Below are 24,413 nucleotides of genomic sequence, written 5' to 3' on the forward strand. Positions count from 1 at the left end.
ACTAAGCATGAAGTCAGCCAAGTCTCTACCGCGGGCGTTCGTCGAAGCAGAGCCCCACATGGGATGGTGGGCATTAAAGTCACCGATGACTACGTGGGGACCCGGACAAGCTTTCAGTATGGACAGCAAATATGAACAGTCTATCCTCGATGTTGGGGGTATATACCCGCCAATTACTGAGAGTGTGCGCCGCTTGTACTTCAGCGTTATGCAAACGTACTCGTTGGAAGCGTGTGCAGGAATGTCTTTACGAAGGCACGTTAAATTCCGACGAACGAACATGAGCACTTTGCTTAAATTGTGATCATTCCTTGACCACAGTGGCACATATCCAGATACACGTAGTAAAGACGTCATGTTTGGTTCACATATTACAGCCACGGGAAACTGGTATTTGAACATCCATTGCCGAAAGTCTGCGAGGCGGCCTCGTAGGCCTCTGGCATTCCACTGCATTATTGCAGATCTTCGTAATTGGTTTTCAAAAGAGAGCGCCATGATGCCTTATTGTAGAGCCGCGAGGAGCGGTTCCAAAGCATCTAGAACATGTAGCGCGGTCTTAGCAACCGGCGTCTGTAATCCGCAGAGAAGTGAACGCATCGTAGTTATCAGGTGTTTCAGCATACTTCGTACATTTTCATTTTCTGTCTTATCATTCTCAACCACCTTTGAAGACACATCACCCGACGCATTTAAGCCTGTTTGTTTCGGTGGGAGCGACGGCCAGTCAATGTCAGAGTCGGTCGGCGGAAGCGTCGTTTTATGCAGCGCATGTGTTCCACGTGCTGCTGCCGAAGAAGGTACGTCGGGCCCGCATCTTGATCGCAGAAGCAAACTTGGCAAGCGAGGAGTTTGCCATGCGGTCGATGGTCCATCTGTATGGGAAGTACTCTTGTCGTGCTGTCGTCTGTGTCGCGATCGACGTCTGCGGCGGCTTATCGATGTAGCAGCCTGTCTGTGAGTGGAGTTGTCCCGCACCATCTTTCGAAGCACTGACATTTCGTCCTTGATTTTCTGGCAGTCTTTTGATGTCGCTTCATGTGGACCGGCGCAATTAGGACATTTTAGGGCAGTAGCATCGCAGCTATCATTTTGATGGGCCCCTCCACAACGTTGGCATTTTACGCCGCCCTTGCAAGCTGCGCTTACGTGTCCTATTTTGAAGCACTTCCGACACTGCACCAGTTTTGGCACGTAAGGGCGCACACGGTGTCTTACGTATCCTACTTTTACGTAGTCAGGTAATGTTTCAGAGTCAAAGACTAATTTAATACACCGGGATTGACCGAAGCGGTGAATCTGCACTATTGGTGCGGTGGAATTCAAAAGCCTCTGGAGGTCAGTGTCTGCGATTTCTTTTTCCACGTCAGAAATAACGCAAGTCGAGGTTCCTTTTCCATACGCAAAGAAGGAGCGCACTGGGATGTTTCCTAGTAGTGTGGCAGCCTTTAGCGTATCCAGAATTGACTTGTTGTTCACGTCCACCGAAAGGATGTTCCTCCGTGCTTTAATTCTGATCTCGTTGACTTGGCCTAGCGCAATTCGCTCAAAGTACTCTGTTAAGCTCTGCCTGTTCAAGGTATTCAGATCGTCGGTAGCTGTGGTAGGGACGTAAGCAACAGTGAATGATTGCTTACCACTGTCCTGCCTGGGCAACGATTCACTGTCTGTTGATGTCCTCCTGAGTTTTCTCTTCAAACGGCGACCCACGGCAAGTGTGAAATCGTTGTCCGATTCCATTTCTTCAACCGTTGAGCTGTCGGAAGATTCAAGGGCGACAGTGGAAGGGCCAGTGCGGTCCCTTGTCTTCGATGCAGCCAGTGGTGGACGACCAGGGTCAAACGCTTGGTGGGGATTCCTATCCCCCATCCTGGAGGATGACGTTGTGCCCTTTGCACAGTCTCTGATGTTGAAAAACGTCCGAGACACAGGAAAATGAAGAGACCACAGCTATAGGCGTTCTTCTTCCGAGGCACTTCTCCTTCCTCCCCCCACTCCTAGAAAAGTTTGCACCCTTTGGGGCTTATCTTGTCCCGCAGCGATAATCTTCATCTGTCTTGCGTGCGTTTCCTATCTTGAAAACTCAGCGCTCTCTACTTTACTGTCGAGAATGCTGTGTCACGTTCATAACGCGCAAGCCGTTCGTGACTTGGAAGTACCGGGCTCGCAGCGTTAAAGAAAGAAAGTGCGAGCAAGACAGATGGCGATTATCATTGTGCGATAAGATAAGTGCTAGATGGTGTAAATTTTTTTAAGAGTGTAATAGCGAACAGATAAAACAAGCGAAAAAATTGCTAAGACCTCACGCACTGTGGGAATTGTTATGAGACACATTTTTCAGGTAGCCTCCCATCCAGCTCAATTTGGGGTTCCTTAAGGCGCTACCAGGTGGACCAACGCGTTTGTTAAAAAAAAGATAATAATAAATTATGGGGTTGTACGTGCCAAAACTACGATTTAGTTATGAGGGACACCATAGTGGGGAACTCCGGAAATTAGGACCGCCTGGGCTTCTTGAACGGGCACATAAATCTCAGTACACGGGTATTTTTGCATTTCGTCCCCATCGAAATGCGTCCGCTTTCCCCAGAATTCGATCATGCGACAACGCGTTTGTGAAATCGAGTATACGTATACGTATCGAGTATAAATCGAGTGTGCGTATAATTTTGTGTATAATATCAATTATATGGATACTACAATATATTTTTTGCCGTCGTTGTCACCGTCGGCCTCACCGTGAGGTTTCGTATATATTTATGTATATGTATGTTATATGCCACGCCCTTATATATTACATGCAGTATATGCGGGTTATATTGCCACACCATTATATCACTAAAGTTGCTCATACGAGGTCTTACATTCTTGACAAAATTATTGCTGGGAATATTGAGAATGGTAGCCCACAGGACAACGTCATGAAACAAAACACCGACTGCGTATGCTTTCTATATTAAATATTCTCAGACTTAAATGTTAAAAGTCCGAAACATTAACGCAGCTCAAACCTGAAAATTATGTAAATTCCTTGGCGTGGGTATAGAATACTCTGGGATCGGCCCAGGAAAAAGGTTTGAAACACACCCGATGTGGAAAAGAGGTGGTAAGGTCGCTACGAAAAAACGTTGTCTTTAACTTTCAAGCGTAAATGAAATTTTCGGATGGCAAAATTGAAACAGAGGACCCCTAGCACAGCCGCGCTTTTTTACTGCCGCAGCTTACGTTTACTTCAATTCATACTGCCGCCACAGCTGCGAGTCTTGCAGTTTTGTAATATTCTAAGATGCTGATATCCCATTCATTGTATCACCCTTGTTGCGAAACTGTGATATCTTACTTCCCCTTCTCACTGAAGTTTTCTTTGTGGCTTTATTTGTCTCAGCTGAATGGCTGCTAGGAAATTGAAAACGTGGAGATCCTGCCCGTTATCGCAAAATGGCCGCTCCGTCCCGCTTGTTATGAAATATTTGCGCTTCGTGTTGTGACCACACAACCGAAAGTGCCTCGCCATCGAAGACCGTTATTAAATATCGAAGGACAATACCTTGAACGGAAAGCTTAGTGGTGCATGAAAAACATTTGACCGGTTAACGCGGTCGCAGACACTTTGCTCAGAAAACTTGCGCTTTCCAATCATAGATTCATAAATACAAAATATTTTTTTATATAAGGTGATAAGGAAATGGAAATTACACAACATATTTGAATTATTTATTGTTTTGTGCTCTCTTCAAACATTACCCATTTCTTTCATTCAAGCTGAATTTTTTTTGGTGCGCCTTTGAGCTTAGATACCAAGACAAAAATTGCGCTTTTTTGTTTTCCGGTTCTGGCAGTCGCATGGGAGGGGATTTCTTGCTATCGATCCGCCAAGGAATTGCATACTGTAAGAGTTGAGGAAGACGTCGGGATGAAAACTTGGGAGGTTTATTTGCATTATTTACAGTGAGAGTCAATTAAGTCTTAAAGTCATTACGGGCCGGCAGCAACTGGGAAGCTGAGGCCGAAGGCAAGAAGCTCGAAAGAGAAGAATCAAGGAATGCTCTCGGAATGCTCTCCTGCTGCTCACGGTCTGCTTCTTTTAAGCCCTTCGGTGTCTCGAAGACATGTCACGTTCGGCCAATGGGAAAGTCCGCTCAGGTGACGCCATTTTCGGCCAATCGGCGAGCCCGCTCGGGTGTCGTCATCTACGGCCAATGGTAGGCGCCCGTGCGATGGAGTCACACCCGGCGAAGAGAGTCGCTGCTTGGTGCCCCAATGTCCGAAGGCTTACTTCTCCCTGCGGTCTTGCCTTGCTGACTTGCAATGCGCCGTCACAATAGGCGGATGGGGGCGACGCTGCCAGGTTTTCACGGTGTATTACAGCCGTCTTGCTTCGGGACCCACTTTACCTGCAACAGTGCCAGGCTCTCGCTTCACTTTCGGGAAGAGTCAAGCAGTGAATAGCTCCACCTGCGGCACACGAAGTGGGGGCCGCCAACTTGTTTGCACGTGCCGCGCCTCAGGAATGTGGTATCCGTGCTTCTGCGCTCCTTAATTAGCTGTGGTGCGATTCGATGTGGCCTGGTGAACTCGAAGTAGGCTTAGGAAACAGTCCCGTATCTAACAGCTCGTCCTCGCCCCGGAAGTTCGGAGTGGCCAGCGAACTCAATTCGCTGGCCATGAGGAACGCTGAAAGAACCTGCAGGGTACTGGTGTCGAGCCTCGTTTGTCGAACTTCGGGATCCTGGGCCCTGGAGAACGTACGTCAAGCAAACAAAACAATACAGCGCTGCACCACGTGTAAGCGCAGGCTCTTCACCCCTGACTCGCCAGGCTATTACTGAGTCAAAATGAACCCTGATCTTTTGTTTCCACAATTTTGACAAAGCAGTTCCAACCACCTTTCGAAACCGCTATACATTTGTCCCCGAATGCCGACAAGGCTAGAGTGACATTGTTGTTGCAAAACAAAAGATCGTCGTTGCAAACAAACAATGAAAACAGCCGAACATAACTTAAGTGGCCTAACTACACGAACAGCATGTTTGCAACCCTAACGCAGTGGCGTACTTATCTCACGTATTGTTGCCACTGAACAGTCTGGCCATCTTCACAAGTACGTAATCGCAAGCGCGCTAGCCTTGTGGTCACTAATCAGAACGCGTACTTGCATCGTAGGCAAACGTTTCATTATGCTTACTTACGTTTCTTCATTTAGTCCCTACAGGACACGTAACCTAACCGAGCAACTACACTTGCGTAACTTACGCACACCGCAGAACCCTAAAAAATGCTTCTGCTAATTAGTAGTTCTACGCATGCTCACTAAAGAAGTCAGAATACGGCTGCCCTCAACACACACGAGCAACCCAGTCATAAACCTGCTTCCTTCCGTCCACACAGGACACGCGCTAATGGCCCTACGAACGCTCCTAAGTGCAAATGATGCACTTGCTGAAAACCTACGTGGTTAACCTTAGAAAATAAAAAAAAAACGCTTATAAAGAAAAGAAGGTTAACTAAAACACACGCGCGCTACGATAGGCCTCTCACCGATAACCTTCACATTCAGGTTACTCACACACAAAAAAAAGAAAGCCTATCTACTTATTAATGAACACTCGCGAGACTATATGTTTACATAAAAAACGCGTCTTTCAAATCTCGAGCTTCTCAAACAAAACAAAAACAAAGCTCAAACCTTACACATTGAAAGAAATCCTAGTCTCAAATCGCGAAAATTATCCAATGCTCAAAAATAAAACAAAACAACATGCTTTACTTCCACGGAAGCTCTCTAGGCCTCCCGTTCCAAATGCTTACTTCTGACTAATACTTTAAGCCGTAACCGAGGTGGTCGCGGTTTGAAAGCTACTCTAGCTATCCAGGAACAACAAAAGGGCTGACTCACTATCAGCTCCTCCAAGACGTTACAGTCTCCTGCCAATTTGCGTCCTGGCGCCCCTCTTTCCTCACAAACTCGAGTGACAGCGTCGCTACTCCCCAGGTGGTCTCGTCTTGCCACCTTGCGCTTCTTTGTACTACATGCTGAGCTTCGAAAAGAACGACGGAACGACGAGGAATTTAACTGCCCCGTGCCCTTTGTCCGCGTCCGTGCAGAACATGCTTCTCGGTCTCCTTTTGACCTGTGGCTCGAACGTGTTGGATGTGTCAACATCGTCAACGACGACCGCACCTTTCTTTTCCTCGCGCCCGTCGCCGTTTTTGGCTTCGCTACATTAGCCACCGCATTCCGATCTTTAGGGCGCTTCTTTCTGCGGCGCTTTCTCTTGGAATTCCCTTTTATGCCACTTTCTCGTGCCTCGTGCTGGCCGTTACACATCTCATCGGCCCGGATCGGTCTCTTACCCGCACATTCTGATTGATTTTCATTTAAATCAACACTCTCTCTGCCTCGACTGGCGGACAGCTCATCCGACTCTTGAACAATGCAGCAGGATTTACTCGAGTTATGCAACTCGCACTCTTGCGAACTGCCCTCTACTGCATTGCCCAGCTCACGCTGTGCATCGACACACAGCCCGTTGGTATCGATCGCTGTCTCACGCGCACAGTCCGAATGATTAATAACTGAATCATCCCTATCTAGGCTACTTATAGACTGGCGGAGAGCTGCACCGATCCCTGAACAATGCAGTTGTCTTCTCTTGAGCTACGTAGCTCGCAATAGTGAGAACTACCCTCAACTGCATCGTCCAGCTGGCACTTCACTTCGGCACGCAGATCTGACTCGACATGGGTGCTCGTGTCTGTCGGGTCAACAGTACCCTGTACCTCACTAACGACCTCGATATCATGAGATGCGACGCACACGCGCGGTAACTGTGCCAATTTGTTTGCAGCTGGCCTAGCTGTCTCTACAGCCCTCTGTTGGCACAGCACCTCGTCGCTCTCACTCTAGCTTTTAACGGCCTCTGTTGCCACTAAGGCATCGTTAGCAGCTAGCCCTTTTCTTTAGCGTATGAATGGGCCGCTAATCTCACAGGCACTGCTTTTCTCGTCGGCTTTTTGTGAAAATCCGCTCGATACTTCCTCATTCTGGTGCTCTGTACTGCCTACAGAATTTTCATACATCCGTTGACTCTGTGCCTTTAACTGCTCACAATATTGTATCTCTTTTAGCAATGCTGCCTTGTCTCTCTCGTACTTTTGCTCACGCTCACGTTCTTGACGCTCACACTTAATTTAAGTTCTTGGCGCTCACGCTTACGTTCATGACGCTCACGCTCCCGTGGTTCTTGTATCACCTCCCAAGCAACCTTAATGCTTTCATCCTCATTGCCACTATCTTGAATCGCCTTTATGACAGCTGGCGTTTTCATCCGTTCGTCCGCCTCAACTCCCAAATCGTCGCACATCAACAACAAGTCTAACCTCGTCAACCTTCCAAGATACATGGCAGCTGCCCCGACTGGTGGTTACAACTGTTTTCCTTAATTAATTTGTGCAAACACACCAATGCAACAAATTCCCTATTTCCAGAACTATCAAAATGGGAGAGTCCGCTCAGGTGACGCCACTTTCGGCCAATCGGCGAGCCCACTCGGGTGTCGTCATTTTCGGCCAATGGTAGGCGCCCGTGCGATGGAGTCACACCCGGCGAAGAGAGTCGGTGCTTGGTCCCCCAATGTCCGAAGGCTTACTTCTCCCTGCGGTCTCGCCTTGCTGACTTGCAATGCGCCGTCACAATAGGCGGATGGGGGCGACGCCGCCAGGTTTTCACGGTGTATTACAGCCGTCTTGCTTCGGGACCCACTTTACCTGCAACAGTGCCAGGCTCTCGCTTCACTTTCGGGAAGAGTCAAGCAGTGAATAGCTCCACCTGCGGCACACGAAGTGGGGGCTGCCAACTTGTTTGCACGTGCCGCGCCTGAGGAATGTGGTATCCGTGCTTCTGCGCTCCTTAATTAGCTGTGGTGCGATTCGATGTGGCCTGGTGAACTCGAAGTAGCCTCAGGAAACGGTCCCGTATCTAACAATACCTGCAGATTACCCCACCGGCGCACTGTTTTTATAATTACTTTTACTTTTTTACCCTGAAAGAAATAATAACATGGCACGACACGACGTCAAAGCGAATGGAATGTTGCAAGATTGGGTCCCCTCCTCCTCAGCTGAATTTTTTCATTTCATTTCATTTTATTTGTTTCCACAAGCAAGGAGGTACATGGTTGTGGCAGAAGAACAAGGGGAAGAAAGCTGCGGAAAAGCAGCTTGACTGGCACCAGGTTCCGTTTACAATGGCAGCAGCAGGGCTGGTGGGAAACGTTAAGGGCAGAAAAGAGGAGAAAAAAAGAAAGAAGAACAAAAGCACTAAGGGCAAAAATCCCTAAGTACAACGGTACACAGTCGAGATTGCAGGAACATATCACGCAAATTTTTTGCGGAACAAGTGAGTACATCGTAATTGCATCTGTTGAGATCATTGAGTAAACTGGGCAGCCAGTGGCATAACATTTGCAGGCCATAATTAGTCCGAAGTTGAGAAACACACCAAGTGTCAGGAGCTCGAGTTGTGTAAGGGGTTTCTCATTTTGTGAGATTAGTGAGAGAGCTGAGGGCGCCAATATTTTTTTCATATCTTCTGTAGGTTGACAACAAGAGCAGGTTTATTAGCGCAGGCAATTTAAGGGTTCTAAGGGCGCTGAAAAGAAGAGCGAAATGAAAATCACGAGGCTTATTACAAATGGCACGAAGAAATTTCTTCGGGATTACAAACAGCTTGTGAATATTTGTGGCTGAAATTGTCCCCCATACGAGGCAGCAGTAATTTAGGTGACTGAAAAAAAGTGAGTTATAAATCAGCAATTTCACGGATTGCGGCAGGTATCTAAAGGAATTGGCAACCCCCAACACCTGTGACAGTTTGCCGGTCAGGAAATCTACATGAGAGCGCCATGTCATATCATGATCAAAGTGCACACCCAGACATTTGATTGATTGGACAACTTCATAGTACTGCAGCTAAGCACAATATCTGCAGGTAGCACGACATTCATATTTCTTGGATGAAAGAGCAAGGCTTTGGTTTTTGCGGAGTTGATTGTGAGACCATTTTCAAGGGACCACTGATGTACTTTGGAGAGCACACTGTTAGTACGCAAGACCAGGTCATCCAGAGATTTAGATGAAAAAAGAAGTGTGGTGTCATCGGCATACATAATGTACATTGTGCCAGAATCAATGTTAATAAAGTCATTGACGAAAATATTGAACAAGAGAGGGCCCAAGATGCTTCCTTGTGGAACACCTACATGAACAGGAAGGACACTGGATGATAATCCCTTTACATGCACAAATTGCTTTCTGTGATTCAAGTAAGATTCAAGTAAGCTGAGAGCAATGCCACGGATGCCATAATAAGTTAGTTTATGAACCATAAGTTTATGATCAATAGAATCGAAGGCTTTAGATAAGTCGACAAAAACGCCTAAGGTTAATAAACGTGCCTCAAAATTTTCAAGGATTAGTTCTTTCTGCTTAAGGAGTGCTAGTTCAGTCGACATGAATCTGCGGAAAGCGTGTTGATGTGGGGTTACTAAGTTATGTTTGTCACGAAAGTACGATAACCTACAAAATATTATCTTCTGTAGTCCTTTGGAAAAAGTCGGAAGTATGGAGATGGGTCTGTAGTTCGAAATAAGTGTTTTATCACTTTTTTTGAAAATGGGAAGCACCTTTGCCACCTGCATTCTTTTCGGGAATTGGCCTTGGGAGAGACAGATATTGTAGATATGAGGAAGAACAGGTGAAATAATATCAAGCACATAGCTGGCAGGCCTGATTTGCAGGCCATCAGCATCACAGGCACTACTATTACTCAGGTAACGGAAAAGCAGTGTTGTTTCATGTTCATTAGTAGGGTTCAACAATATTGATTCCGTGCAGTGAGTATATATAAATTGACAGGCACTCAGGCTGGCAGTTTGGTGACATGTACTGGTGAAATGATCATTAAAACAACCAGGAAGCGCATCACTACAGATTTCCTCACCGTTAATGACAATCTGCATCTCAGGTGTATGGCACGGTTCTCTGTTTGTCAATGTGTTTAACTTCTGCCAGATTTTACGGCCATCATTCTGGCATGTTAAAAATTCTTTTCAATATATGAGGTACGAGCCGTACGTAGCTGTTTTGTAAGCCGGTTACGGAAGGACCTAAATGTTTTCAAATCACCAGGACCTTTGGAGTTAATAAACTGGATAATCTATACCTTACGAGGAAATATAGCATATATGTCTGTCTGTCTGTCTGTCTGTCTGTCTGTCTGTCTGTCTGTCTGTCTGTCTGTCTGTCTGTCTGTCTGTCTGTCTGTCTGTCTGTCTGTCTGTCTGTCTGTCTGTCTGTCTGTCTGTCTGTCTGTCTGTCTGTCTGTCTGTCTGTCTGTCTGTCTGTCTGTCTGTCTGTCTGTCTGTCTGTCTGTCTGTCTGTCTGTCTGTCTGTCTGTCTGTCTGTCTGTCTGTCTGTCTGTCTGTCTGTCTGTCTGTCTGTCTGTCTGTCTGTCTGTCTGTCTGTCTGTCTGTCTGTCTGTCTGTCTGTCTGTCTGTCTGTCTGTCTGTCTGTCTGTCTGTCTGTCTGTCTGTCTGTCTGTCTGTCTGTCTGTCTGTCTGTCTGTCTGTCTGTCTGTCTGTCTGTCTGTCTGTCTGTCTGTCTGTCTGTCTGTCTGTCTGTCTGTCTGTCTGTCTGTCTGTCTGTCTGTCTGTCTGTCTGTCTGTCTGTCTGTCTGTCTGTCTGTCTGTCTGTCTGTCTGTCTGTCTGTCTGTCTGTCTGTCTGTCTGTCTGTCTGTCTGTCTGTCTGTCTGTCTGTCTGTCTGTCTGTCTGTCTGTCTGTCTGTCTGTCTGTCTGTCTGTCTGTCTGTCTGTCTGTCTGTCTGTCTGTCTGTCTGTCTGTCTTGGTGCCCTCAATTGTCGTTTCGTTAACTTGGTATGTACCAAAATTGGCGTTGTATGGCAAGAGTACATGATTGTCGCGACATGCGTGTTATGTAGGTCATGAAGCAGCCGCCTACGTCTTCGTATGTACCAAAATTGGCGTAGTATGACAAGAGTGTATGATGAACATAAATGATGGGTCCTGACATAAATGTCATGACTCATCACGCATCACGCATGACACGCATTTATGTCATGACATAAATGTCATGACATGCGTGTTATGTAGGTCATGATACAGCCGCCTACGCCTTGGTGGTCGCATGTTCGTTTCGTTAACTTGTATGCACCAGAATTGGCATAATTTGAGAAAAGTTTTTGAAGAACATAAATGAGAGGTCAAGACTCGAATGTCATGACAAGTGTGTCATGTAGTCATGAAACAGCCGCCTACATCTTGGTGCTCTCATGGTCGTTTCGTTAAATTGGTAAACTCCCCGCGTATTGCTTCGCCTAACATAGATTCTCGCAGCGCATGGGATCTGCCGGTTTTTTACATCATAAACAACCAGGGAGTACCAGATAACTCGGAACGAAAGCGAAGTAACTGTGACAATACGCCCGTAATAGCACCTGTGTGTAAATTCTAGAAGTGCTTGACACCCTAGCTTATTGAATAAAATAATGCAAGAAAATTATCTCAAGTAATGAAAAGAAAAAAATTGCAAAAGACCGATAAATACATCTTGTGTAAGCAAAATTTATACAGATGCAGTCAGTTGCGAAAGTTTCAGAGCCAGATGCCCATCAATCAAACTTTCTTTCTTGGCTGCGCAAGTGAAGAAGCATGAAACAAAAGACCGCGTAACAACAAAACGTTTTGTGTGCAACCAATGAGGCGTATGCTATTCTGCTATTTCCTTCTCCTTACTCGACACTGCGCTCGACTGCACAGAGGAGAGTGATTAAGCTCCAGTTTATCAGTTTACCAGAATTTGAGCAACTACTACAATCGTTATGTAAACTACGACTCATTAAAATGCGGAATACATGTTTTAGTTCACAAAAGGCCATATGTCACATGCATCCAAAACCAGAAAGAACTTGTAGATCTACGTGGCTAGAAAAGGCCACATCACAGCAGTCTCCTAACAGCAATTTATCAGGAGCATTAACTCAATGAATATTTTTCGAAGTCAGTTCAAGTTAATGCGAAAAAAATGGCACCTATTTTGCGAAGTGCCGTTCATCAACCGCTTCCCTGAAGCAAAAAACGATACTTACTGCAGGGCAAATAAAGTGACGCAAGCTTCCTCTTACAACAGAGTTCTCACTGTGTCACTCATTCCCCGTGTTAGCCCGCTACACGGGATAGAAAGAGCCAAAATTTGCTCCTAATTGGGATTCACTGGTCCCGTGAATTAGTGCGGTAGCTGACTTAAAACAAGCCTCGTGATCGTACCCATCGTCACGTGCTTCGCCAGTCGATGACACTTGTATTTTGATAGCGGTATTCGGTACCAATCACATGTTTGCCTTCTGCGGCCGTAGGCTGATAAGGCATGCCCACATGAGGCCGACACCGTGCGACCGGCGCACGTTGCTGCAGTGGCCGCTATACGCGATGACCTTGCCTCATTACTGCCTTTTGCTCAAACCTTTCCATATGGCCAGATAATCATGCGCAAATATTCAACGCAAGCTATCCACGATATTCGCGGAGTAACTCCTTTTTCGTTACTCACTGAGGCCATTCATCTTGTTCTCGCCACAGCGCTTGTCCTGATGCGCATCCAAAGGGTCCTCATTCGGCTCTACCAAGCAACTTCCAGGTGGATTCGGTCGGTCACCCAACCGCCGTGCTCCTCCCATTTCTGTATTTCCCCGAAAACACACCAGAACACCTACCTGCTTTGGGAGAGGGCGAGAAGGTCAGGTTGCGGAGGCTGCTTCTCGGGATTGCACTTACGCCGGCTGTGACCACCTGGCAGCCGCAAAAGTGCGTCACAGGCCATATATGTAATCAGAAAACGGAGAATACAGAAATAGAGCACTTCTCGCTAAACTGATCTAACACAAAGTGCCAGGTGCGATTGTTTTGATCAAGGTGTAAGAAGCTGTGCTTTATATACGATATCCCACGGCTTGAACGTTCGATAATACCAAATTCTCAAATCGGATGCAAACCAATCTGAAAGAATTATTGATGATCGAATTCGCGATTCTTGGGACGCCCCATTTAATTACTTATGGTCAGATAACATATAACAAGGAATGACGAGAGAAATATCCGGTGTTGAGAACGCTACCCTTGACCAATCAGCGCTGTCCGAGACACGTGCAGCCCCTAGGGTTATTAGGCCCGGGCTGTTCTTTATATTTCTTTTTTGAAGATTTCTTTTTTGAGGAGTCAGACCAGAAAACGACGGCTACCATTTTGATTCGTTAACCGTGGGATGCGGTGAGCGTCACGTGTTGGTTATCGAATCACTGCAGCGGCCTTAACTATGCGTTCTACTTCGTGGGGAGGGAGTTGCTGGTTGTAGTGGCTGTACCACGTGTCGATGTGGCTACCTTTGAATAGTGGTCATATGAGATAACGCTCTTGCACCTAGGTTTAAGTGTGCGTTGTAAAACCCGGACAACGCTAATGTAGAGCACTACACTACGGCGGTATGCGACAGCTGCGACGTCGTGTTCGGAACCATAATCGCAATAAATATTACTGGTAAATTGCACTCAGTGACCTTCAATAATGTAAATAAATAAAAGTAACGATCTAAGTTTATTTGGTAATCAAATGTAGGCGTATTGGAGCAATCGTATATTTACCTTTTGAATTGAGGTCTAGAAATGCTGGCGCTCTGTTGTCCTGCGCAAATGAAGCGTAATTTTTTGTAAAGTGGCGTGCAATCACCACTGCCTTATTTTTCATGAGGACATTATTGTAAAGAATACTTGAAGCAAATTCTAGATTCACGTGGGAGAAGCAAGCATAAATTTAACGTCGCCTGATGTGCATAATTATACTGACTGTCTCTGAAAGACATGATCTGTGATTGCCAGTGACCTCTTGCTAAACCATCTAATTCAGTGCTCGCATAACCTGAGCTGTTGCGGAGTGGCGCCTCTGGGTCTCATATGTGACAAGAAATGCTCATAAGGACTAAAGCTGTCGTGTTACTAAGCTACATTTATCTTCCCGGTACATACACGTTAGAAAGGTACACACAGTTAGTTTTTAGAGCTCTCCCGTTTACATATTCCATGTGTTTAGACCAAGAAAGATGTCCTGTTAGAATGACACCTAAGTATATATATTGAGACATTCTTTTAAGTTGGATGCCATCCAGAGAATAATCAAACGAGAGGGGGTTATGTCTATTGGCAAATGACATCAAGACTGTTTTACTACAGGTGATGTTCGTCTGTCATGCTTTGCACCACGCGCAGAAAGACATAAGGGAGTGAGCAAGACGGTGATGGTCATCAATGGAGTTAATAAATTTGTATAATACACAGTCATCTGCATAAAGTCTGATTTTAGTCGATGTGCTACGAGGTAAATCATTAATATATATTAGAAACAATAGAGGCCTTAATACGGATCCCTGAGGAACGCCTGACCTCTCGTCGATAGGAGTTGGTTCCACTGAGTTAGAAGAAAGAAATTGTGCGCGACAATGAAGAAAACTGGCTATCCAAGAAACAAGGCAAGGCTTATTGAATATGTCGTTAATTTTACCAGTAGTTTAGAATGGATCGCAGAGTCAAAAGCGGTAGAGAGGTCAATAAACATGGCATCCACTTGATTACGTATGTTTAGGCTAGAAGCGATATCATGTACAAAATCGACTAATTGCGTTACAGTGCTATAAACATGACGGAAACCATCCCAGGAAGATGTTAGAACGGCACTAGAGTTACGGAATTCGATTATATGTTTGTGGATAATGTGCTCTAACATCTTGCCTGACTGGAGTGTCAGAGATGATATTAGAGATTGGTTACTTATCACCCGGTTTATGCAAAGGCAGGCCTTTGGCCGTTTTCCATTTAGTTGGTATTTCCCCAGAGTCTAAGGATTATTGGAAGATGACATTAAGGTACTGAGCTGTCCCGAGGGAGTATATTAGAAGGAAAGAATTCGGGATAGCATTTGAACCGGTACAGTTTTTAGTGTCCAGGTTCAAGGTTAAGTTTAAGACACCATCGAAACTTATTACGATATCGCTTGGTTTATTAGTTAGTGCATCATAAATGAACTTTGCAACTACATGGCTATCTATGGTGAAAACAAATTGGGAGTACGAGTTAAAAGCACTCGAAACTACGATGAGGTCGTTAGTAACAGCGTCGTTAATTTTGAAAAAGGTGCTGGACGTTGCATTAGGTAAAATTGATGTCCAGAATCTGCTATTTAATTTCAGCAGTATAGGGAGTTGCACTGAAGAATAGAAATCTTTAGCATTTTCAGTACGCATACGAAGTTCCTCCTTGACTTTTTCAAAAGGAACGCGAAGCGTATGATTAGAATGCTTTGATTTACATAGTCTACCGACACGGCATGACAGGTGCAAGATATTCCGGGTAATACAAGGAAGTGTATTATTTATCTTATTTTTTGTTTTTAATGGAACGTAATTATTGATGCAAGATTTCACGAACGACTCAAAACAATCAACAAGATTGCCAACATGACATTCGGTACTGGCCGACAGAAGATGGTCAAAGCTATCTGTCAGAGTATAGGTGATAGACGTATCGTCAGCCTTGCTAAGATCACAAAATGTGGAATAGCTAAAGCATTCATGTGGGATAGGACAGTTAATGTGTACGAGAACTGCGTTATGGTGCGATGTTGCATCCAAGATATCATACTTAAAGCCTAAATGAACAAGACTGTCATTGATAAACACTAAGTCAAGTATGGAGTTCTGCCGCGTATTCTTATCAACTAATTGTAAGAGGTTATGTGACAAAGAAAACGTAATTAAGTCTCTGCAAATAGAGGCATTAGTGGAGGAATATGTGAGCGAAGGCCAGTGAATGGCCGGGACGCTAAAGTCGCCAAGAACGGTTACGTTAGGACTGCCGAGGTCATAGTCATGCATAAAATGCGAAATATTATCGATGGAGTCATTAGGGCTATCACAGGAGAGACAAAGACCACAAATGGTTAAATTCTGCTTTTGCGCTAGTAGCTTGCACCAAACCGATTTTACATTAGGAGGACCTGGTAGAGCCTTGAAGTTAAAATCTGAACGTAAAGTCAAAGCGACACTACCGCCTTTCTTATTCTGACGGTCATACCGGGCAGCAGTGTAACCAGGAGGCATAAATTCTTAGTCGTGAATTTGTTCATGAAGCCATGTTCCTGTGATGCATATACCGTGAGGAGAACGTGGAGAAACTAGCGAAAGAAGCTGTGGGAATTTGTTGGTTATGCTTCTGGCATAAACATTCAAAAACGCAAGATCTGTAGCAGAGTGGTGAGATTGCCAATCTAGTGATGATGATACGTTTGTAGTCATATAAGAGGTGATATCAGGTAATATAGGAGGTGATATAGGAGGTGACTATCAATCAGGTGATAGAGAAATGTGCGGAATATAACCAACCCTTATACATAGCTTTCATTGATTACGAGAAAGCGTTTGATTCAATCGAAACCTCAGCAGTCATGGAGGCATTACGGAATCAGGGTGTAGGCGAGCCGTATGTAAAAATACTGAAAGATATCTATAGCAGCTCCACAGCCACCGTAGTCCTCCATAAAGAAAGCAACAAAATACCAATAAAGAAAGGCGTCAGGCAGGGAGATACGATCTCTCCAATGCTATTCACAGCGTGTTTAGAGGAGGTATTCAGAGACCTGGATTGGGAAGAATTGGGGATAAAAGTTAGTGAATACCTTAGTAACTTGCGATTCGCTGATGGTATTGCCTTGCTTAGTAACTCAGGGGAGCAATTGCAATGCATGCTCACTGACCTAGAGAGGCAAAGAAGAAGGGTGGGTCTAAAAATTAATCTGCAGAAAACTAAAGTAATGTTTAAGACTCTCGGATGAGAACACCAGTTTACGATAGGTAGCGAGGCACTGGAACTGGTAAAGGAATACATCTACTTAGGACAGGTAGTGACCGCAGACCCGGATCATGAGACTGAAATAATCAGAACAAGAATGGGCTGGGGTGCGTTTGGCAGGCATTCTCAGATCATGAACAGCAGGTTGTCATTATCCCTCAATAGAAAAGTGTATAACAGCTGTGTTTTACCAGTACTCACGTACGGGGCAGAAACTTGGAGGCTTACGAAAAGGGTTCTATTTAAATTGAGGACGACGCGACGAGCTATGGAAAGAAGAATGATAGGTGTAACGTTAAGGGAAAAGAAAAGAGCAGATTGGGTGAGGGAACAAACGCGAGTTAATGACATCTTAGTTGAAATCAAGATAAAGAAATGGGGGGGGGCATGGGCAAGAGATGTAATGAGGAGGGAAGATAACTGATGGTCATTAAGGGTTGCAGACTGGATTCCAAGGGAAGGGAAGCCTAGCGGGGGACGGCAGAAAGTTAGGTGGGGGGATGAGATTAAGAAGTTTGCAGGAACAACATGGACACAATTAGTACATGACCGGGGTAGTCGGAGAAGTATGGGAGAGGCATTTGCCGTGCAGTGGGCGTAACCAGGCTGACGATGATGATGATGATGATATGTTTGAAATCTAGCGCTATAATCAAAACTAGGAGCTACTACTAAACTATACGAGGAACCATCCCAGTTGTAACGAACGTTATCGATAAATAAATGATCGAACTTCGTTTTAATAACCGCACCTTCATCCGCTGCTCAACCGAAATAGAAATAGAAACTTTGTTGCAATGGAAAATATTTGAAGGAGAGGTGGTCGGAGCCTCTCAATCCAGGGCCCCACTGTCCTCTGCCGCCTGCCTGACCTGGCTAATTAAGACTTTTGTCCTGCCAGGTCGGAGCAGGCGAGCTGTGCCTCCCACTGCTCCATTGTGTTGCTGGTATTTCGCCTGTGAGGTTGCTTACTACACTCCCAGGTTATATGTATTAGGCTAGGTATGCCACCACACCAAGGACAGTTGGCCCTATAACGAGTGGGATACATGGCGTTTAGAAATTTTAAATGGGGGAATACCCCGGTCTGTATTTTACGCCAATCGGCGGCCTCTTCCCCGCTAAGTTGTGGGTGAGGCGGCAGGTATTTTCTGCGGACCATGGCTTTTTACGTACTGCGCACAATCTGGACGAAAAAACTTCGGAAAGTTTCACATGGGAATTTTTCAGTTTATAAGCGTTTTTCAGCGCCACTAGCTCATCGCTGAAATCAAGAAATTTTAAAATGATAAGGCGAGAATGCCCAGGGCGCATTCTGCCTAACCTATGGAAGCGTTCAATACGCGGACAGTCAAGGGAAAGCCTATTGAACACGCTCGCATTCTTGGAGTGCAGTGTGTCGCGATTCTCGTTGAAATCTTCTGGTATACCATAAAAGATTATGTTGGTTTTTCGTGAAAGATATTTAAGATCGTCATGTTTGGCAGTTTGTTCGGCAAGAGCGCACTTTGGACAAACTGCTTTCGAACGAATCAGAGTATTGATCAGACAGCGCCTTCGGACATCAGGTTTCGAGAGCAGCCACATGCAATTCCAAGGCACCGGAACGTGCATGCACAGAATTTTCGATTTCAGATATGCCTTGCGGCATATTTTTCTGACAAGCAACTAAATCGGAGAGAACCCCCACAAGAGAAGGGTTATCGCAACCAGACTTTGCCAACTCGGCCGTCGTCTCAAGGGCGTTAGGAACGCTTTCTTGGGATTCGTCAGGTTTGCCAGTTTTAGACGCCGGTCTCCTGGGGCCGGGGTTAGGCACAACGTCACCGCTCAGGATAATACGACTAATGTCATCGACGATACACACACAAAAAATTGCACATGAGTTTACTACGCAAACAACTATGTGGGCAACACAGCAGCAGCAGGAATCGATTATCTGATCGGGTGCGATACGAGTTGTCAAGTAACATGCCTGTGCAAGCGCGAAGAAGCGTTTAGGCAACATGCCGAAGCTGCTGCTGCTGCATTGCCCAATGGCGGCGCTCTGGAATGGCGGGGCTTTTATACTGTCGAAGCTTGACTGATGGCGTCACCCGTCGGAGTTGCCCCGCTTGGAGCATCCACGGGAGTGCGCAGAATCAAGGAATAACGTGCGCAGAGTATTCATGCTGATGATACGCCTGGACGACAGGGCTGAACCATGAAGAATTGCCGGCAATCCCCACGTGTTCGACCGGCGCAGGGAGCGCCACGCCCGGGAGACGAACGGCACGACCAGCGAAGAAATCCAGGAGCAGTGCAAGCAAGAAGCATTTAGGCTTCAACATGCTGCTGCTGCATCGCCCACTTTCATTCTTTGTAAAATCTCGTAGAATGGTTCCTAATGCTTAGTTTCCCTAAGTATGTTTGATTACTCGACTTCACAATCCTAGCAGTAAATAAACTAGCAAAATGTTTTCCAATAGCTTTTATGGTGAGGTTTAATATGTGCAGGTGAATATAAGGACACATCGATTCAGTTCTGTGGCCATAACATGGACCAAGAGGGTCTTTGGACTAGGAAAGTAAGTGATCCGTATTCTTTTAAACCAGGTGCCATCACATGCTAAATTCTATAGTTAGGCGCAGGATTACAGCTGTCATCATGTATTATTATTGAAATACATTAGTAAAGTAAAAATCCTGTACGACGTCCTGGTAAATATTCAGTTTATCCTTCACCTGCAGGAACACTAGACGACGCGCAACTCCTTTATGTATGCGTTACGCCATGTTGCACAATATTACAGCTTTCGAGAACGCCTACATAATGTAAAATTTACACGACTGTATTAGCGACAGCTTGAGTGACATTGGAGCCGAAAATTTTGCGAAAATTTAGTGACTTCCTTGGGTCAGTTCAAGGTCACGGCTAAAAAGGAAAGTTAGCAACCACTGCATGCATCCGCATAATTACTTTTTCTTTCAAGGACAACTTTTCATATTACGCATGAAAGAAGGAGGTGTTCACGTGCACCTGTCACCTTGGCAATTCCTTATCTTTTGAATGGATGGCACAGTTACATATACATTCTTGTGTAGTTTTACACGTAACTTTGTGGATGAAACATCTCAGGAATAGTTAGTGCACGCACAACGACGTTCTCATATAGAAGTCAAAACGACACAGCAACATAGAAAAGAAACTCTCAAGGCGTCAAGGCGAGAAGCAACAGTTTAACATATGCACAACGACAGTGCAAATAAGTACATTTTTATAAATAAGGTACCTTTCATGCGTTCATAATGCGTGACAATGCCTCTGACTTAAGAAAACTTATCGCTTCTAAAGTGCACTTTTGCGCACTCTCATTTTGCGCCGTCTTGTCAGACATCCGCCCTAATGATATACACGAGGCAACGAACAAGGAACACAGCGCGTGGGCTTAAGACAACTGTATAGCACGGGGTTTTGAATATTTCACGTTTCGCAGGTGGCATTTGCGAAATGTGAGCCAGACACGCCCTTGCGAAACCTGCAGAGACAACGGACTTGCCGCAAAGTCCAAGCTTTGTTCTGAGTTTACGTTGATCACCGCTTTTGCCATCACGAAAGTAATTATATGAGCTCGACAGCGGAGGCACTTCATATCAGCTATTATGAAGGCACTTTGTGGTGCGAAAGCGTCAAATCGCTCGTTGACCGAAAAACCGGCGAACAGCCTCTGCAAAGCCTGCCCATGTAATATACGCAGCTATATTTCGAAACAGAGGGGGGGCGGTGGTAATTATAATGCCATGACGTCATGTTTTCTTGCTCGGAGTCCCGCAGAACTCAATGATAAGGGAGGTATGAAGCGAAATCCTTTAGTTGGAAAGTTTTGTTTGTACTTAATTGTGAAACAGTGCAGCGAAAGTTGCTTCACTGACAGTTGACATCATATTCCCGCGCTTTATTTTTTCTTGCTATATAAATATAAAGAAGGCCACACCTGTCGGAGGTTTTTAAAAAGGCAAGCGGCACAGGTGAAATGGAAGGCAAAAATTCAAAATGAGATACAGCAAGGGAATTGAATAAACCGAGAGAAATTGAGAGATAGCGGGAGATACGACAGAAAGGGAGAGAAATGCAAAACAAAGTGATACAGCGAAATCTGCATGAAAGCAAAACCAGAAAATAAGAGTAAATTGAACTATTACAAGCAAACAAAGAATAATGTCAGCAGTGAACCAACATGTGTGCGCATAACATTAACTTGAGCCCGAGGATTGCATTGTTTTCTCTTTACTAGACGTGAAACAAGGTTACAGCGCACCACACACACACACACACACACACACACACGCACACGCGCGCGCGCGCACACACACACGCACGCACGCACGCACGCACGCACGCACGCACGCACGCACGCACGCACGCACGCACGCACGCACGCACGCACGCACGCACGCACGCACACACACACACACACACACACACACACACACACACACACACACACACACACACACACACACACACACACACACACACACACACACACACACACACACACACACACACACACACACACACACACACACACACACACACACACACACACACGTCTTTTCGTCCTTTCCTCCCCGTAACACTTTGATGGAGAGTACGGCTTCTTCAACACTCAAGATGGATCTACTCAGCGGACGCTCCGTGGCTCCATCTGCCGTGCCTACTCAAGACGATGATGACAGTACTTCAGGCACTTCACCGACCGTGCCCGAACCGACTACCATCAACCGCGATCTTGAGCTGGTACAACCACGTGACCCCGGTATATTTTCCGGCGACGGCAACACTGATGTAGCAGACGAAGGAAATATACGAACGCGTAAGCGGACTCAACAACTGGGACCATGCATTCATGCTAGCCAACGTAATGTTTCACCTTGCCGGAACGGCACAAGTTTGATTTACAAACTACAAAACAAGAATTCATGACTTGGGATGCGTGTAAACAAAAGCTGACCATTTTGTTTGGCAAGCCGATCGGACGCCGTCGTGACGCTCAGAAAGCACCTGCCTGCTGGGTTCAGGCTTGCAGCGAGTCCTACTTAACATATATTCTCGACATTATAACGCTTTGCCTCAAAATCGATGAAAATATGCTGTAAGTATAAAAGGTCGCCCACATCCTCAAGGGCATAGCGGACGACACATTTACCCTTCTCATTTTCAGACTCCTCCACAGTTTAGGTTGACTGAATGCCGGCGCTTCGAAGAAACGCAAAATCTTCGACATCTATGTGCGAGGACCACCGCCTACCACCCGTTCCTGTTGCACCAGAAAATATAGTGCGTATCATCCGAAGCGAGCTTGAAGCTGCCTCACCTGTTTAGCCCCATGTGCGTGCCCCTGCCGATTCTGAAACGACAATTTCCCTCATCCAATCCATTGTACGGCGAGAACTAGCCAATGTGGAACTGCAGTCGCTTGGCCCAGTCAACACACCAGACTACCAGCCACCTGTATCGCCTGTTCCATACCGACCCTCGTATACGGTTGTTCTCGTTGCACCAACTCGGCAGCATGGCGCACCTCAGATGACAGGCCTATCTGCTTCTGCTGTGGATGTGTCGGACATATTTCCTGCCATTGCCGCACTCCGTGGAACTCACAACCTCGCCAGACGTACTCAACTTTCGATGTCCGGCTGACAGTTCTCGCATGCCGACGCACGTTCAAGACAGTCCTGATCCGCCCTCATTGCCTCCGCGATGGAGCCGCCCTCCGTCGCCATCACGATGTCAGTTCCGGTCGACCCAGCGCCGTCGCTTTTCTTATCCCGCCTATCCCCTCAGCTCCTCGGAAAACTAACGGGCGCAGCTCTGCAAGGTGAGCCTGCCGTGACGACCCGACCCGTAATTCCTCTGTGTACGCTAACTGGACATCCCAACGTCATCAACATAGACGTGGACGGTACACCTGTAATAGCTCTCATTGACACCTATGCCCACATTTCAGTTATGAGCTCCGTCCTCCGTACTCGTCTAAACAAAGTTCTTACTCCCGCTCCGTTCACTGCAGCCCGCGTAGCTGACGGTGCAACTCCGATTGTTACTGGGATGTGTACCGCCTGTTACTGTTGCTGGATGCCATACTTCTGCTATGTTTGATGTTTTGGAACAGTGCCCCCATGAAATCAGCTTGTGAGTCAATTTTCTGTCTGCACATTCGGCCATTTCTGACTGCTCTGCCGGCATTGTTCAACTCGCCCTACCATGTGACGTTGAGCCTTCTGATCCGAAGCCTAGTCGACTATGTTCTGCTTAATGCATTCGCCTACCCCGTGTTCCTGTGACGTTCATAGACGTCATTCCCGATCCACCAGTCGCCGACGGTGAATATCGTATCACCCAACTCTGATGGTCTCTGTTTGCACAACGTCACGCTCCCACACACAGTCATCCGTATAAAAAAAGTACTGCGTGTCTCCCAATTATGAATTTTGGCCTATGTCCGCAAGCGCTGCCTCAGGGTACCTCCCTTGCAACCATTTCACCAGCCTGCGACTACAATATTTCCGCGTCGACTTCTAATGCGCCGTCGCCTACAAGTCCCACTTCGGATCATGCAAATGTGTTAGAAAGCGTGACAAAAATGATCGCTTCTGACCTTCCAGCTCCCTACGTCAACTCGCTCCGTTGCCTTCTCGCATCGTACTGAGACATATTTGACCTCAGTGAGTGACCACTGGGCCAGACATCCGTTGTGAAGCATCGCATCAACACTGGCGATGCAAGTCCGATACACCGACAACCCTATCGTGTATCCTCCACTGAACGCCAAGTCATACAGAAGGAATTCATCAAGATGCTTGCCCGAGATATCATTGAACCTTCTTCAAGTCGTTGGGCTTCCCCTGCCGTGCTTGTTAGAAAGAAGGGTAACAGCTGGCGCTTCTGTGTAGACTACCGGAATCTTATCAAGGTAACGAAGAAAAACATGTACCTCCTGCCACGGATAGGTACCGCCCTTGAGTGCTTCCACGGTGCAAAATATTTTTCTTTGATAGACTTGCGTTCGGGGTACAGGCAGATTGCTGTTGACGACATGGACCGTGAAAAGACCACCTTTATTACACCTGACAGCTTCTATCAGTTCAAGGTAACGCCATTTGGGTTATGCAATGCCCTAGCTACATTCGAACGTATGATGAACGCTCTCTTTCACGGTTTTAAGTGGTCAATTTGCTTGTGCTAACTCGACGACGTAGTTATCTTTTCGCCGACATTGGAACACATCTGAAGCGTCTGTGAACAATTTTTTCTATTTTCCGCAAAGCAGGTCTCCAACTGAACTCGTCAAAATGCAACTTCGGTCGCCGGCAACTTATAACTGTTCTCCGACACCTTGACGATTATTCTGGTGTTCGCCCTGATTCCGATAAAGTTCGTGCCGTCAAATGTTTACCTGTGC

This window comes from Dermacentor variabilis, chromosome 4 (genome assembly GCF_050947875.1).
Source record: "Dermacentor variabilis isolate Ectoservices chromosome 4, ASM5094787v1, whole genome shotgun sequence".
Classification (NCBI taxonomy): domain Eukaryota; kingdom Metazoa; phylum Arthropoda; class Arachnida; order Ixodida; family Ixodidae; genus Dermacentor; species Dermacentor variabilis.